Source organism: Schistocerca cancellata, unplaced genomic scaffold (assembly GCF_023864275.1).
Source record: "Schistocerca cancellata isolate TAMUIC-IGC-003103 unplaced genomic scaffold, iqSchCanc2.1 HiC_scaffold_1151, whole genome shotgun sequence".
In the NCBI taxonomy this organism is placed as follows: domain Eukaryota; kingdom Metazoa; phylum Arthropoda; class Insecta; order Orthoptera; family Acrididae; genus Schistocerca; species Schistocerca cancellata.
The window spans coordinates 6,940,541-6,953,065 of record NW_026047150.1 but is presented as its reverse complement, the minus strand read 5'-3'; positions in this window follow the sequence as shown (position 1 = coordinate 6,953,065).

Sequence of the window (12,525 nt, the reverse complement as noted above, 5' to 3'; positions counted from 1 at the left end):
TTTAACTGTCAGAAGATAAATCTGACTGTTCCGATAAAAATGTGTCCATGGTGACGATTTGCAGCTGCGTCATTTCGAAAACAAATGTATTAAACATAAGATTTTCTGCGGTTATTTTCTACACATTACCACATCTGGCTTTTTCTTGAGTAATGTGTCTGCCAGAGCTCGGTTTGTGCCAAATCGTAAGCTCCTAGGTCAACTACAAGGCAGCAAAAGCGGCCAAAAATATAGTTTTCAAAATCTAAAACTTGACTTGCTGTGCTCCTTACTTGTCGACTGCAACAACTTAGATGCTTAAATTACGTACAGGGTGGTGCACCCGCAAGGCTCATCACGCGACTTTAACTGCGAGAAGATAAATGTAAACGTTTCCGATAGAAAGGCGTCCTTTGTGACGATTTGCAGTTACGTCATTTCTAAAACAAATCTATTAAACGTAAGATTTTCTGCGGTTTTTTCTACACATTACCACTTCTGGCGTTTTCTTCTTTAATGTGGCTGCCTGAGCTCGGTTCGTGCCAAATCTTAAGGTCCTAGGTCAACTACAAGGCAGCAAAAGCGGCCAAAAATTCAGTTTTCATAAACTAAAACTTGACTTGCTGTGCTCCTTACTTGTCGACTGCAACAACTTAGATGCTTTTATTACGTACAGGGTGGTGCACCCGCAAGGCTCATCACGCAACTTTAACTGCCAGAAGATAAATGTAACCGTTTGCGATAGAAATGCGTCCATTGTAACGATTTGCAGTTACGCCATTTCGAAAACAAATGAATTAAACATAAGATTTTCTGCGGTTATTTTCTACACATTACCACATCTGGCTTTTTCTTGTGTAATGTGGCTGCCAGAGCTCGGTTTGTGCCAAATCTTAAGGTCCCAGGTCAACTACAAGGCAGCAAAAGCGGCCAAAAATTGAGTTTTCAAAAACTAAAACTTGACTTGCTGTGCTTCTTACTTGTCGACTGCAACAACTTAGATGCTTAAATTACGTACAGGGTGGTGCACCCACAAGGCTCATCACGCGACTTTAACTGCGACAAGATAAATGGAAACGTTTCCCTAAAAAATGCGTCCATTGTGACGATTTGCAGTTACGTCATTTCGAAAACAAATGTATTAAACGTAAGATTTTTTGCGGTGATTTCTACACATTGCCACTTCTGGCTTTTTCTTGTGTAATGTGGCTGCCAGAGCTCGGTTCGTGCCAAATCTTAAGGTCCTAGGTCAACTACAAGGCAGCAAAAGCGGCCAAAAATTCAGTTTTCATAAACTAAAACTTGACTTGCTGTGCTCCTTACTTGTCGACTGCAACAACTTAGATGCTTTTATTACGTACAGGGTGGTGCACCCGCAAGGCTCATCACGCAACTTTAACTGCCAGAAGATAAATGTAACCGTTTGCGATAGAAATGCGTCCATTGTAACGATTTGCAGTTACGCCATTTCGAAAACAAATGTATTAAATGTAAGATTTTCTGCGGTTTTTTCTACACATTACCACTTCTGGCTTTTTCTTGTGTAATGTGGCTGACAGAGCTCGGTTCGTGCCAAATCTTAAGGTCCTAGGTCAACTACAGGACAGCAAAAGCGGCCAAATATTGAATTTTCAAAAACTAAAATTTGACTTGCTGTGCTCCTTACTTGTCGACTGCAACAACTTAGATGCTTAAATTACGTACAGAGTGGTGCACCCGCAAGGCTCATCACGCGACTTTAACTGCCAGAAGATAAATGTAAACGTTTCCGATAGAAATGCGTCCATTGTGACGATTTGCAGTTACGTCATTTCGAAAACAAATGTATTAAACGTTAGATTTTCTGCGGTTTTTCTACAGATTACCACTTCTGGCTTTTTCTTGTGTAATGTGGCTGCCAGAGCTCGGTTCGTGCCAAATCTTAAGGTCCTAGGTCAACTACAAGGCAGCAAAAGCGACCAGAAATTGAGTTTTCAAAAACTAAAACTTGACTTGCTGTGCTCCTTACTTGTCGACTGCAACCACTTAGATGCTTAAATTACGTACAGAGTGGTGCACCCGCAAGGCTCATCACGCGACTTTAACTGCCAGAAGATAAATGTAAACGTTTCCGATAGAAATGCGTCCATTGTCACGATTTGCATTTACGTCATTTCAAAAACTAATGTATTAAACGTAAGATTTTCTGCGGTTTTTTCTACACATTACCACTTCTGGCTTTTTCTTGTGGAATGTGGCTGCCAGAGCTCGGTTCGTGCCACATCTTAAGGTCCTAGGTCAACTACAAGGCAGCAAAAGCGGCCACAAAATTGAGTTTTCAAAAACTGAAACTTGACTTGCTGTGCTCCTTACTTGTCGACTGCAACAACTTAGATGCTTAAATTACGTACATGGTAGTGCACCCGCACGGCTCATCACGCGACTTTAACTGCCAGAAGGTAAATCTAACTGTTTCCGATAGAAATGTGTCAATTGTGACGATTTGCAGTTACGTCATTTCGAAAACAAATGTATTAAACGTAAGATGTTCTGCGGTTTTTTCTACACATTACCACTTCTGGCTTTTTCTTGTGTAATGTGGCTGACAGAGCTCGGTTCGTGCCAAATCTTAAGGTCCTAGGTCAACTACAAGGCAGCAAAAGCGACCAAAAATTGAGTTTTCGAAAACTAAAACTTGACTTGCTGTGCTTCTTACTTGTCGACTGCAACCACTTAGATGCTTAAATTACGTACAGAGTGGTGCACCCGCAAGGCTCATCACGCGACTTTAACTGCCAGAAGATAAATGTAAACGTTTCCGATAGAAATGCGTCCATTGTGACGATTTGCAGTTACGTCATTTTGAAAACAAATGTATTAAACGTAAGATTTTCTGCGGTTTTTTCTACACATTACCACTTCTGGCTTTTTCTTGTGTAATGTGGCTGCCAGAGCTCGGTTCGTGCCAATTCTTAGGGTCGTAGGTCAACCACAAGGCAGCAAAAGCGCCAAAAATTGAGTTTTCGAAAACTAAAACTTGAATTGCTGTGCTCCTTACTTGTCGACTGCAACAACTTACATGCTTAAATTACGTACAGAGTGGTGCACCCGCAAGGCTCATCACGCGACTTTAACTGCCAGAAGATAAATGTAAACGTTTCCGATAGAAATGCGTCCATTGTGACGATTTGCAGTTACGTCATTTCGATAACAAATGTATTAAACGTAAGATTTTCTGCGGTTTTCTACACATTACCACTTCTGGCTTTTTCTTGTGGAATGTGGCTGCCAGAGCTCGGTTCGTGCCAAATCTTAAGGTCCTAGGTCAACTACAAGGCAGCAAAAGCGGCCACAAAATTGAGTTTTCAAAAACTAAAACTTGACTGGCTGTGCTCCTTACTTGTCGACTGCAACAACTTAGATGCTTAAATTACGTACATGGTGGTGCACCCGCACGGCTCATCACGCGACTTTAACTGCTAGAAGATAAATCTAACTGTTTCCGATAGAAATGTGTCCATTGTGACGATTTGCAGTTACGTCATTTCGAAAACAAATGTATTAAACATAGGATTTTCTGCGGTTATTTTCTACACATTACCACATCTGGCTTTTTCTTGTGTAATGTGGCTGCCAGAGCTCGGTTTGTGCCAAATCTTAAAGTCCTAGGGCAACTACAAGGCAGCAGAAGCGGCCAAAAATTGAATTTTCAAAATCTAAAACTTGACTTGCTGTGCTCCTTACTTGTCGACTGCAACAACTTAGATTGTAAATTACGTACAGAGTGGTGCGCCCGCAAGGCTCATCACGCGACTTTAACTGCCAGAAGATAAATGTAAACGTTTCCGATAGAAATGCGTCCAGTGTGACGATTTGCAGTTACGTCATTTCAAAAACTAATGTATTAAACGTAAGATTTTTTGCGGTGATTTCTACACATTGCCACTTCTGGCTTTTTCTTGTGTAATGTGGCTGCCAGAGCTCGGTTCGTGCCAAATCGTAAGGTCATAGGTCAACTACAAGGCAGCAAAAGCGGCCAAAAATTGAGTTTTCAAAATCTAAAGCTTGACTTGCTGTGCTCCTTACTTGTCGACTGCAACAACTTAGATGCTTAAATTACGTACAGAGTGGTACACCCGCAAGGCTCATCACGCGACTTTAACTGCCAGAAGATAAATGTAAACGTTTCCGATAGAAATGCGTCCATTGTGACGATTTGCAGTTACGTCATTTTGAAAACAAATGTATTAAACGTAAGATTTTCTGCGGTTTTTTCTACACATTACCACTTCTGGCTTTTTCTTGTGTAATGTGGCTGCCAGAGCTCGGTTCGTGCCAATTCTTAGGGTCGTAGGTCAACCACAAGGCAGCAAAAGCGCCAAAAATTGAGTTTTCGAAAACTAAAACTTGAATTGCTGTGCTCCTTACTTGTCGACTGCAACAACTTACATGCTTAAATTACGTACAGAGTGGTGCACCCGCAAGGCTCATCACGCGACTTTAACTGCCAGAAGATAAATATAAACGTTTCCGATAGAAATGCGTCCATTGTCACGATTTGCATTTACGTCATTTCAAAAACTATTGTATTAAACGTAAGAATTTCTACGGGTTTTTCTACACATTACCACTTCTGGCTTTTTCTTGTGTATTGTGGCTGCCAGAGCTCGGTTCGTGCCAAATCTTAAGGTCCTAGGTCAACTACAAGACAGCAAAAGCGGCCAAAAATTGAGTTTTCCAAAACTAATACTTGACTTGCTGTGATCCTTACTTGTCGACTGCAACAACTTAGATGCTTAAATTACGTACAGGGTGGTGCACCCGCAAGGCTCATAACGCGACTTTAACTGCCAGAAGATAAATGTAAACGTTTCCGATAGAAATGCGTCCATTGTGACGATTTACAGTTACGCCATTTCGAAAACAAATGTATTAAACGTAAGATTTTCTGCGGTTTTTTCTACACATTATCACTTCTGGCTTGTTCTTGTGTAATGTGGCTGCCAGAGCTCGGTTCGTGCCAAATCTTAAGGTCCTAGGTCAACTACAAGGCAGCAAAAGCGGCCACAAAATTGAGTTTTCAAAAACTAAAACTTGACTGGCTGTGCTCCTTACTTGTCGACTGCAACAACTTAGATGCTTAAATTACGTACATGGTGGTGCACCCGCACGGCTCATCACGCGACTTTAACTGCCAGAAGATAAATCTAACTGTTTCCGATAGAAATGTGTCCATTGTGACGATTTGCAGTTACGTCATTTCGAAAACAAATGTATTAAACATAGAATTTTCTGCGGTTATTTTCTACACATTACCACATCTGGCTTTTTCGTGTGTAATGTGGCTGCCAGAGCTCGGTTTGTGCCAAATCTTAAGGTCCTAGGGCAACTACAAGGCAGCAGAAGCGGCCAAAAATTGAATTTTCAAAATCTAAAACTTGACTTGCTGTGCTCCTTACTTGTCGACTGCAACAACTTAGATGCTTAAATTACGTACAGAGTGGTGCACCCGCAAGGCTCATCACGCGACTTTAACTGCCAGAAGATAAATATAAACGTTTCCGATAGAAATGCGTCCATTGTCACGATTTGCATTTACGTCATTTCAAAAACAAATGTATTAAACGTAAGATTTTCTGCGGGTTTTTCTACACATTACCACTTCTGGCTTTTTCTCGTGTAATGTGGCTGCCAGAGCTCGGTTCGTGCCAAATCTTAAAATCCTAGGTCAACTACAAGGCAGCAAAAGCGGCCACAAAATTGAGTATTCAAAAACTAAAACTTTACTGGCTGTGCTCCTTACTTGTCGACTGCAACAACTTAGATGCTTAAATTACGTACAGGGTGGTGCACCCGCAAGGCTCATAACGCGACTTTAACTACGAGAAGATAAATGTAAACGTTTCCGATAGAAATGCGTCCATTGTGACGATTTGCAGTTACGTCATTTCGAAAACGAATGTATTGAACGTAAGATTTCTGCGGTTTTCTCTACACATTACCACTTCTGGCTTTTTCTTGTGTAATGTGGCTGCCAGAGCTCCTTTCGTGCCAAATCTTAAGGTCCTAGGTCAACTACAAGGCAGCAAAAGCGGCCAAAAATTGAGTTTTCAAAAACTAAAACTTGACTTGCTGTGCTCCTTACTTGTCGACTGCTACAACTTAGATGCCTTTATTACGTACAGGGTGGTGCACCCGCAAGGCTCATCACGGGACTTTAACTGCCAGAAGATAAATGTAAACGTTTGCGATAGAAATGCGTCCATTGTGACGATTTACAGTTACGTCATTTCGAAAACAAATGTTTTAAACGTAAGATTTTCTGCTGTTTTTTCTACACATTATCACTTCTGGCTTGTTCTTGTGTAATGTGGCTGCCAGAGCTCGGTTCGTGCCAAATCTTAAGGTCCTAGGTCAACTACAAGGCAGCAAAAGCGGCCAAAAACTGAGTTTTCCAAAACTAATACTTGACTTGCTGTGATCCTTACTTGTCGACTGCAACAACTTAGATGCTTAAATTACGTACAGGGTGGTGCACCCGCAAGGCTCATAACACGACTTTAACTGCCAGAAGATAAATGTAAACGTTTCCGATAGAAATGCGTCCATTGTGACGATTTGCAGTTACGTCATTTCGAAAACAAATGTATTAAACGTAAGATTTTCTGCGGTTATTCTACGGATTACCACTTCTGGCTTTTTCTTGTGTAATGTGGCTGCCAGAGCTCGATTCGTGCCAAATCTTAAGGTCCTAGGTCAACTACAAGGCAGCAAAAGCGACCAAAAATTGAGTTTTAAAAACTAAAACTTGACTTGCTGTGCTCCTTACTTGTCGACTGCAACAACTTAGATGCTTAAATTACGTACAGGGTGGTGCACCCGCAAGGCTCATAACACGACTTTAACTGCCAGAAGATAAATGTAAACGTTTCCGATAGAAATGCGTCCACTGTGACGATTTGCAGTTACGCCATTTCGAAAACAAATGTATTAAACGTAAGATTTTCTGCTGTTTTTTCTACACATTATCACTTCTGGCTTGTTCTTGTGTATTGTGGCTGCCAGAGCTCGGTTCGTGCCAAATCTTAAGGTCCTAGGTCAACTACAAGGCAGCAAAAGCGGCCACAAAATTGAGTTTTCAAAAACTAAAACTTGACTGGCTGTGCTCCTTACTTGTCGACTGCAACAACTTAGATGCTTAAATTACGTACATGGTGGTGCACCCGCACGGCTCATCACGCGACTTTAACTGCCAGAAGATAAATCTAACTGTTTCCGATAGAAATGTGTCCATTGTGACGGTTTGCAGTTACGTCATTTCGAAAACAAATGTATTAAACATAGGATTTTCTGCGGTTATTTTCTACACATTACCACATCTGGCTTTTTCTTGTGTAATGTGGCTGCCAGAGCTCGGTTTGTGCCAAATCTTAAGGTCCTAGGGCAACTACAAGGCAGCAGAAGCGGCCAAAAATTGAATTTTCAAAATCTAAAACTTGACTTGCTGTGCTCCTTACTTGTCGACTGCAACAACTTAGATTGTAAATTACGTACAGAGTGGTGCGCCCGCAAGGCTCATCACGCGACTTTAACTGCCAGAAGATAAATGTAAACGTTTCCGATAGAAATGCGTCCAGTGTGACGATTTGCAGTTACGTCATTTCAAAAACTAATGTATTAAACGTAAGATTTTTTGCGGTGATTTCTACACATTGCCACTTCTGGCTATTTCTTGTGTACTGTGGCTGCCAGAGCTCGGTTCGTGCCAAATCGTAAGGTCATAGGTCAACTACAAGGCAGGAAAAGCGGCCAAAAATTGAGTTTTCAAAATCTAAAACTTGACTTGCTGTGCTCCTTACTTGTCGACTGCAACAACTTAGATGCTTAAATTACGTACAGAGTGGTGCACCCGCAAGGCTCATCACGCGACTTTAACTGCCAGAAGATAAATGTAAACGTTTCCGATAGAAATGCGTCCATTGTGACGATTTGCAGTTACGTCATTTTGAAAACAAATGTATTAAACGTAAGATTTTCTGCGGTTTTTTCTACACATTACCACTTCTGGCTTTTTCTTGTGTAATGTGGCTGCCAGAGATCAGTTCGTGCCAATTCTTAGGGTCCTAGGTCAACCACAAGGCAGCAAAAGCGCCAAAAATTGAGTTTTCGAAAACTAAAGCTTGAATTGCTGTGCTCCTTACTTGTCGACTGCAACAACTTAGATGCTTAAATTACGTACAGAGTGGTGCACCCGCAAGGCTCATCACGCGACTTTAACTGCCAGAAGATAAATATAAACGTTTCCGATAGAAATGCGTCCATTGTCACGATTTGCATTTACGTCATTTCAAAAACTAATGTAATAAACGTAAGATTTTCTGCGGGTTTTTCTACACATTACCACTTCTGGCTTTTTCTTGTGTAATGTGGCTGCCAGAGCTCGGTTCGTGCCAAATCTTAAAGTCCTAGGTCAACTACAAGGCAGCAAAAGCGGCCACAAAATTGAGTTTTCAAAAACTAAAACTTTACTGCCTGTGCTCCTTACTTGTCGACTGCAACAACTTAGATGCTTAAATTACGTACAGGGTGGTGCACCCGCAAGGCTCATAACGCGACTTTAACTACGAGAAGATAAATGTAAACGTTTCCGATAGAAATGCGTCCATTGTGACGATTTGCAGTTACGTCATTTCGAAAACGAATGTATTGAACGTAAGATTTCTGCGGTTTTTTCTACACATTACCACTTCTGGCTTTTTCTTGTGTAATGTGGCTGCCAGAGCTCCTTTCGTGCCAAATCTTAAGGTCCTAGGTCAACTACAAGGCAGCAAAAGCGGCCAAAAATTGAGTTTTCAAAAACTAAAACTTGACTTGCTGTGCTCCTTACTTGTCGACTGCAACAACTTAGATGCCTTTATTACGTACAGGGTGGTGCACCCGCAAGGCTCATCACGCGACTTTAACTGCCAGAAGATAAATGTAAACGTTTGCGATAGAAATGCGTCCATTGTGACGATTTACAGTTACGTCATTTCGAAAACAAATGTATTAAACGTAAGATTTTCTGCGGTTTTTTCTACACATTATCACTTCTGGCTTGTTCTTGTGTAATGTGGCTGCCAGAGCTCGGTTCGTGCCAAATCTTAAGGTCCTAGGTCAACTACAAGGCAGCAAAAGCGGCCAAAAACTGAGTTTTCCAAAACTAATACTTGACTTGCTGTGATCCTTACTTGTCGACTGCAACAACTTAGATGCTTAAATTACGTACAGGGTGGTGCACCCGCAAGGCTCATAACACGACTTTAACTGCCAGAAGATAAATGTAAACGTTTCCGATAGAAATGCGTCCATTGTGACGATTTACAGTTACGTCATTTCGAAAACTAATGTATTAAACGTAAGATTTTCTGCGGTTATACTACAGATTACCACTTCTGGCATTTTCTTGTGTAATGTGGCTGCCAGAGCTCGGTTCGTGCCAAATCTTAAGGTCCTAGGTCAACTACAAGGCTGCAAAAGCGGCCAAAAATTGAGTTTTCAAAAACTAAAACTTGACTTGCTGTGCTCCTTACTTGTCGACTGCAACAACTTAGATGCCTTTATTACGTACAGGGTGGTGCACCCGCAAGGCTCATCACGCGACTTTAACTGCCAGAAGATAAATGTAAACGTTTCCGATAGAAATGCTTCCACTGTGACGATTTGCAGTTACGTCATTTCGAAAACAAATGTATAAAACGTAAGATTTTCTGCGGTTTTTTCTACACATTACCACATCTGGCTTTTTCTTGTGTAATGTGGCTGCCAGAGCTCGGTTCGTGCCAAATCTTAAGGTCCTAGGTCAACTACAAGGCAGCAAAAGCGGCCAAAAATTGAATTTTCAAAAACCAAAACTTGACTTGCTGTGCTCCTTACTTGTCGACTGCAACAACTTAGATGACTTTATTACGTACAGGGTGGTGCACCCGCAAGGCTCATAACGCGACTTTAACTGCCAGAAGATAAATGTAAACGTTTCCGATAGAAATACGTCCATAGTGACGATTTGCAGTTACGTCATTTCGAAAACAAATGTATAAAACGTATGATTTTTTGCGGTTTTTTCTACACATTACCACTTCTGGCTTTTTCTTGTGTAATGTGGCTGCCAGAGATCAGTTCGTGCCAATTCTTAGGGTCCTAGGTCAACCACAAGGCAGCAAAAGCGCCAAAAATTGAGTTTTCGAAAACTAAAACTTGAATTGCTGTGCTCCTTACTTGTCGACTGCAACAACTTAGATGCTTAAATTACGTACAGAGTGGTGCACCCGCAAGGCTCATCACGCGACTTTAACTGCCAGAAGATAAATATAAACGTTTCCGATAGAAATGCGTCCATTGTCACGATTTGCATTTACGTCATTTCAAAAACTAATGTAATAAACGTAAGATTTTCTGCGGGTTTTTCTACACATTACCACTTCTGGCTTTTTCTTGTGTAATGTGGCTGCCAGAGCTCGGTTCGTTCCAAATCTTAAAGTCCTAGGTCAACTACAAGGCAGCAAAAGCGGCCACAAAATTGAGTTTTCAAAAACTAAAACTTTACTGCCTGTGCTCCTTACTTGTCGACTGCAACAACTTAGATGCTTAAATTACGTACAGGGTGGTGCACCCGCAAGGCTCATAACGCGACTTTAACTACGAGAAGATAAATGTAAACGTTTCCGATAGAAATGCGTCCATTGTGACGATTTGCAGTTACGTCATTTCGAAAACGAATGTATTGAACGTAAGATTTCTGCGGTTTTTTCTACACATTACCACTTCTGGCTTTTTCTTGTGTAATGTGGCTGCCAGAGCTCCTTTCGTGCCAAATCTTAAGGTCCTAGGTCAACTACAAGGCAGCAAAAGCGGCCAAAAATTGAGTTTTCAAAAACTAAAACTTGACTTGCTGTGCTCCTTACTTGTCGACTGCAACAACTTAGATGCCTTTATTACGTACAGGGTGGTGCACCCGCAAGGCTCATCACGCGACTTTAACTGCCAGAAGATAAATGTAAACGTTTGCGATAGAAATGCGTCCATTGTGACGATTTACAGTTACGTCATTTCGAAAACAAATGTATTAAACGTAAGATTTTCTGCGGTTTTTTCTACACATTATCACTTCTGGCTTGTTCTTGTGTAATGTGGCTGCCAGAGCTCGGTTCGTGCCAAATCTTAAGGTACTAGGTCAACTACAAGGCAGCAAAAGCGGCCAAAAACTGAGTTTTCCAAAACTAGTACTTGACTTGCTGTGATCCTTACTTGTCGACTGCAACAACTTAGATGCTTAAATTACGTACAGGGTGGTGCACCCGCAAGGCTCATAACACGACTTTAACTGCCAGAAGATAAATGTAAACGTTTCCGATAGAAATGCGTCCATTGTGACGATTTGCAGTTACGTCATTTCGAAAACTAATGTATTAAACGTAAGATTTTCTGCGGTTATACTACAGATTACCACTTCTGGCATTTTCTTGTGTAATGTGGCTGCCAGAGCTCGGTTCGTGCCAAATCTTAAGGTCCTAGGTCAACTACAAGGCTGCAAAAGCGGCCAAAAATTGAGTTTTCAAAAACTAAAACTTGACTTGCTGTGCTCCTTACTTGTCGACTGCAACAACTTAGATGCCTTTATTACGTACAGGGTGGTGCACCCGCAAGGCTCATCACGCGACTTTAACTGCCAGAAGATAAATGTAAACGTTTCCGATAGAAATGCTTCCACTGTGACGATTAGCAGTTACGTCATTTCGAAAACAAATGTATAAAACGTAAGATTTTCTGCGGTTTTTTCTACACATTACCACATCTGGCTTTTTCTTGTGTAATGTGGCTGCCAGAGCTCGGTTCGTGCCAAATCTTAAGGTCCTAGGTCAACTACAAGGCAGCAAAAGCGGCCAAAAATTGAATTTTCAAAAACCAAAACTTGACTTGCTGTGCTCCTTACTTGTCGACTGCAACAACTTAGATGACTTTATTACGTACAGGGTGGTGCACCCGCAAGGCTCATAACGCGACTTTAACTGCCAGAAGATAAATGTAAACGTTTCCGATAGAAATACGTCCATAGTGACGATTTGCAGTTACGTCATTTCGAAAACAAATGTATAAAACGTATGATTTTTTGCGGTGATTTCTACACATTACCACTTCTGGTTTTTTCTTGTGTAATGTGGCTGCCAGAACTCGGTTCGTGCCAAATCTTATGGTCCTAGGCCAACAACAAGGCAGCAAAAGCGGCCAAAAATTGAATTTTCAAAAACTAAAACTTGACTTGCTGTGCTCCTTACTTGTCGACTGCAACAACTTAGATGCTTTAATTACGTACAGAGTGGTGCACCCGCAAGGCTCTTCACGCGACTTTAACTGCCAGAAGATAAATGTAAACGTTTCCGATAGAAATGCGTCCATTGTGACGATTTGCAGTTACGTCATTTCGAAAACAAATGTATTAAACGTAAGATTTTCTGCGGTTTTTTCTACACATTACCACTTCTGGCTTTTTCTTGTGTAATGTGGCTGCCAGAGCTCGGTTCGTGCCAA